Source organism: Hippocampus bargibanti, linkage group LG01 (assembly GCF_051943395.1).
Source record: "Hippocampus bargibanti isolate YZ-2025 linkage group LG01, ASM5194339v1, whole genome shotgun sequence".
NCBI classification, from domain to species: Eukaryota; Metazoa; Chordata; class Actinopteri; order Syngnathiformes; family Syngnathidae; genus Hippocampus; species Hippocampus bargibanti.
This window is the reverse complement of record NC_142734.1, coordinates 34,384,067-34,390,171: the sequence shown is the minus strand read 5'-3', so window position 1 is coordinate 34,390,171 and position 6,105 is coordinate 34,384,067.

The window sequence follows — 6,105 nt, the reverse complement described above, 5'->3', positions numbered from 1 at the left end:
ATCGTGCAAAAAAGTATAATAATAATAATAATAATAATAATAATAATAATAATAATAATAATAATAATAATAATAATAATAATAATAATAATTTAAAAAATCCTGTAATGTCATGGGTTTTCTCTGGGTCCTCCGGTTTCCTCCCACATTCCAAAAACAGGCATGGCAGGCAGATTGAACACTGCAAAATTGGCCCGGGGTTTGAGAGTGACTGTCGTATGTCTTTGTGTGTCCTGCAATTGGCTGGCAACCAATTCAGGGTGTCCCCCGCCTCGTACCCGGAGACAGCTGGGATAGGCTCCAGCACCCTCCACGACCCGAATGAGGAATAAGCAGTACGGAAAATGGATGGATATTATTATTATTGCCTTTCTGCAATTCGTTCATTATGTATCTCCGTGGTAACCTGCGAATGACGCTCCAAGTTTAGTAGATACACTATAACAATCCTTCTGAAGCCTTGTATTGTATTTGTCATTTTTGGGTGCAACCACGACAGTTAATTTTGCCATTTACCTCATTACCGTGCAAAAAAAGTATTGAAACATTAAACAGTTGGACTGAGAATGCCAAAGAGGATGAATAAAAAGTCAGATTGACTCTTTGCAAACAAAACAAATCCTACTTTATCACTGTTGTCAGATTTGATTAGACTACAGGGCACATTGTGACCAGACTTTGTTTGTCATATTTCCCACTTTGCCCACAGTAAAATGCCGCATCAAATCTGATCAAATGTAGATAAATCTCCCACTAAGAGCTAACAGTCTTTCAGGAGGTGGTTGCATAGTGAGAGACTAGTGATATTTCCCCATCTTTTTTTTCAGATTTGCACAGAGACAAATTATTTTCCTGAGTTTGTACTAATTTCCATGGTTGGAGAGAGGGGGGAAAATGTGTGCTGGAATTGTCTGTTCTTCTGCAGCAAGATGTAAACAATGGCTCATTTGCAAGATTTCAATTAAGCGAAGAAGAAGAATTAAACGGATTGCAAAAATACAATGCAGGATAACATTGAGCACAAATGATGTCGTCTTGATTCGAGGAAGAAGGAAGCAAAAATCAATGTGCTATTTTTCCAGCCATCTTGCATCTGTATATTGACAGAATGTATCGTACACAACGCTGAAGAGTTGCTGGGGAGAGGAAGAGGGTAAAAAGGAGGACACACACGGGATGGAGAAGGCAGAGAGTGTCATGATCTGGTTGGCGACCAACGGGTGGCGCTGTCGGCCCCGCCTGTAGCCTCGCAGGTGCTGGTGATTCCAATCAGTGGCAGTCAAAAGGACTCCCGGCACGACCATTCGGCGTCGGGTCATTGTATGCAATTGTATGCTGTGCATGTGTTTGTTTCATCTTGGCAGACTTTTACTCTTGGTTTTTCTTTGATACTTTGTATTGTTCTGTTCAGATGATGTTGATGTTTTAGATTTTGTTCCTGTTGACTTTATTTTAATACAATTCCTCAAATACAACTTGCTGCTCCCTCCTGCCTGCTTTTTGGGATCCACAACTGCCATCACCACTTTGCAACCCGTGACAGAGAGTGTCAGGCAAAGATAGAGAAGGGGAGAGCAAATTAATATGATTGTCATTATGAAGATGATAGCTTTCGTGCAAATGAAACAGACAGCGACAAAACTGCTACGGGTGGATTAACAGCTAATTAATTCAATTACTCTTTTCACATCCGTGCATAATGGCAGTCCACTTAAAATTCATACTGTGATCTATTCAATTCAGAAAGATCAATTGTTGAAAGAGGGGTAATGATTTTTTTTCCAAACATGTTATGAAGTAAAAATACTTTTGAAACTCTGAAGATTGATTTGTCCACATCAAAATCATGTGCAAAAAAAATTTACATCCTGGAAATTCAATAAATGTAACTGTTTATTTATTTTTATTTTAAAATATGAAGTTTAATATCTTGCTGGGATCGCTGCCACTCAAATCTAAGGAGGAAAAGTGCTGTGACTTGACACAATCCGAACGTCAATTTTTTTTTCGTCAACATAAAACAGAATAAAGGTTTTAAAAAATGGTTGAGGAGTGGCTCCAATCTGCAGGGAAAGAGAACCCTGAACAAATTGCAAAGTGGGAAGGTTAATGAGATTTTCACAATGTGTCCATCTAGCGTCTTGAACTCAGTTTAAATTGACATTGTGCGATTAAAATTAATTGACCTGTGAAATGAGCATGTCCCTCAAACTTTTAAGAATTGATGGAAATTGCAGCTTGAGTTTGAGAGAAAAGGTGACACGGGTGCAAAATGGAAATCATTTACATAGTTTCCTCTGGTATAAATCCTCAATGAGGATTGTCGGAGAGGTGAAGGGCTAAGTGGTATGAAGCAATCATGATGAAGAAATGTACTTTTACACGGCCCAATGTTCGCTTTGAGAGTCATGCATTATTTAGTAGAAACCTTAGAAGATTCTGAATAAAAGGTCCTATGTCGTTATGGTGACAAAAGTTGGAGGGAAAAGAAAATATGCATCTGTACCTTTATTCCAAACCCCACAAAAATGTACTGAATAATTTGTAATAATAATAATAATAATAATAATAATAATAATAATAATAATAATAATAATACATTTAATTAACAAGCGCCTTTCTGAACACCCAAGAAGACTTTACAATAAAAACAATACATAAAACAATAAAATCGAATAAATTAAATTCCAGAGTTTGGGAACAGAGCGGCTGAAAGCTCTGCATCCCATCGTGGTGAGACGGGCAGGGGGCACAGATGATTATGAGAAAACCAGGATTTAATTTCTGAGAGGCAAAGTGTAAGGGATGCAGATGGAAGAGAGGCGTCGGGTTTACTGGAGAGGTAGAGTCGGGTGTCATCCGCGAAGCAGTGAAAGTAAATACTAAAATTGCGGAAGATATGTTTTATATAGTTTATTATAATCATTGCGGCCTCTCAAGGAGAAATTTAACCCACACTGATGTGTACTTTGCGTGGCACACGGAAGAAGCAGAACAACATTCCAAACGACCTTTTATTGCCCTTCAGCTAAGGGGCTTTTTTTTCTTCTTAAACCGTTATTTTAACATTCAGCAATAATTCTCGCGACCTTTAATCAGAGACCTTGGTCACTAATATCTGCTTAATCTGTTTCTTTATTACCTATTTTACGACTGATCACTATTAAAGCGAGATGAGTTTCTTTTAACTGTGGGTCCCATCGGAGGTCGACACAAATGTTCACGTGGCTGAGACACGATTAAGAGGAGACGCAACGAAGGTTTTAGACGACACTTTGACATTGACATCATTTGCTCAATAAACTCAAAAAAAATCATCACAAGCCAATGTGGTAGCCATAACGTTGCGTTTTAGGTGTATCCTAACTCGGGGTGATGATGATGCATTGCTGGCTGGGTAAACTGATTAAATCACCGCACAGAAGGCGAGGTAGCATGACCACTTTATAAGGCTGTTGTCATGGCAACCGGTGTCTGCAACACTCTGCGTCTCACAATTACTTTCTTTTTTTGCCTCTTGCACTTTTTTTCTTACTTTGCATGCAGAAAAGGGTGCGAGACCAACTCAAGCCTCGCTGAACAGAATTAATCTCAATGGATACAGAGTATGGGGTTTTTTTTTTGTAATCCCAAGGTGTGATTTTGGACAGCACAATTTATAATAATAATAATATATGCATTTTGCGGTACTTTGTTTGGTCTGAAAACTTCGTGTTGATGACGAAATTAGAAAGACAACATATAAATAACGCAATGGTGAATCGGTGTGTGTTGCAACAAGACAACTATTTGATATTCGCTGACACAAATTCCCAGCAGACAAATCAGCCCATTTCCAACGGAGCTTGGGTGCCATCTTCTGCATTTTCTGGGACGCTATACATCATTCCTGACGCCTCAAAATACCCGGAAGAACTTCTTTAATCAATTGCAAACATTTATGCTTTCCTCTTCAGAACTATATGAATCATATTCATAACTGGATGAGTAACAAGAAAGCATCTTCTCCGAATCTGAAGCCATTGTTTTGATTCTGGAGCAAGGCAAGACGTCTTGGCATAACGTCACGAACTTTCTGAAAATGCCCAATTCGCAGCTCAATTTTTTGCAGTTTTAGCACACTTTAAGTCATTTTTATTGGTGTTTTGCATTTGACTAAAAATATCAGCGTGCGTGTTTTGGGTATTTTAGATACTATAAAACGTTTTTCTGATGTCAGTTAGGAAACAAAAAAAAAATGGTGTCGGTTGTCCTTTAAATGAAGCCTGAGGTATCGTGCGTGCTACAAACATAGAGGCACATGTGTGGTCCAACATGATCACAAAATTTGTTTACATTTGCCTCGTACATGTTCCCTCCCTCTGCAGTGATGGTCTAATGATAAAAACATCAGAGAAGTAGAAAAGAAAAAGAAAAGAAGGAAAAGTCTGCATTCACTTTTTGGCTTTATGGGTTGGATTGCGATATTCATGATTCCAAATGCAAAAGAGGACTCCAGAGAGTATTGCCTCTCATCAACAAACCACTTCAGGGAACCATCATTACAAAAAGGGCAGTGGCCAAACAAGATGCTCAGTGAATCTCTATTGGTGTTACTATAGCAACCCGTCCACTGCAGAGTGTGCGCTAGTTTGTGTCTGTACGCATATGCCAGCCATTAACGATGGCTTAAATATTTTCACATCATACTCGGCCATTTTTATTTTGTCATGATGTTGTTTTTGTGTTGCACTTTATTTTAAGTGCCGTATTTTCCGGTGAATAAGGTGCACCCAAAAGCCTTAATTTTCTTCAAACAATGAGCCTGCGCTTTATACGCAGGTGCATCTTATATGTGTAGTAATATGAAGCCACAACAGGTCTTGCAACGACTGCCAACTGCGGCCATCAACTAAATTTCCCCCCTGTAGAAGAGTTGTCCGAAACCCCAGCCTCTACTGTATAATGTAGAGTGCCGTATATTTGGAAAATGTTAATTTATATATTATATTTGGTTAACTTTTTTCAATCAGTGAAAGTTCGCCGTATAGACAGTCTAGTGCACCTTATACAATATATGGAATATGAGCTTTCCTTCCCATTGGTAGGTTTTGACAGAAAATTAAACTTGCTGTTTTTTTCTCGTTTTCCTCGTTGTTCATGGTAACAAAGTGCATGCAGCATGAAATTAATATTAACTATGCCCTAAAATAAAATGTTGCCCCAATGTTGAAGAAGTTGGAGTTGATTTAAATGTTTGCACTGAATGATTAATGGTAAAATAAATTTAAAAGAAGAAAATGCACCCTGTACTGTGTAGAAATACGTAGAAAAATAAGAAAATGAGAAAGTAATTTCATTGTCACAGGAGGGATTGTGTTGTGCTTTCAACCTCAACAAAATAAAATACTTTGTATGACATATTGTCTTATATCAAACATTATTAAAATTCAAGTCCCCCCACTTTCCATACCTGCAGTAATAAAATGGTGACTAATAAATTTTAACTGAATTGAAAATCTCCCTCACATAACTAAGCGCTCGTTAAAAGCAGTACTCTTGGTTTCCTACATCTAAAGGGCACAGCACTATGCACATTAATGATGACACACTCAACCACTGACATCGTCAAATTGCCATCTTTAATGCGGCTTTAATCATTGATGATGAGAATTCACCGCTCAGTCACTCAAGTGGTGAGGATTCATTCATCGGCCCATTTCTACCGCCTGGCTTGAAGTGGCTTTTCAGTCCAGTTATAGTCAACCAAATCGACTCATTAGATCACGCCATCTCCAGGCACGATGGCTCATGGAATGGTTAAAATGTGACATAATCTCATGAATTTATTGATGACCTATCTATCTGTTCATCAATCTATCAATCTATCAATCTATCCATCCATCCGTCTATTTATCTATCTACCGTATCTCTCTAGCTAGCTGGCTACTTACCAATAGCTATCTATCAAGTTGGCTTTCTGGCTACTAGCAAGCTATCTAGCATAGTTAGCTAGATATCATTCATTCTTGGATGGATGGATAGGAAGGAAGGAACTTTAGTTAATTAGAGAGAAAGAAAGATGGATGAAAGAAAGGATCGTCAATGACCAGGAGGATGAAAGGG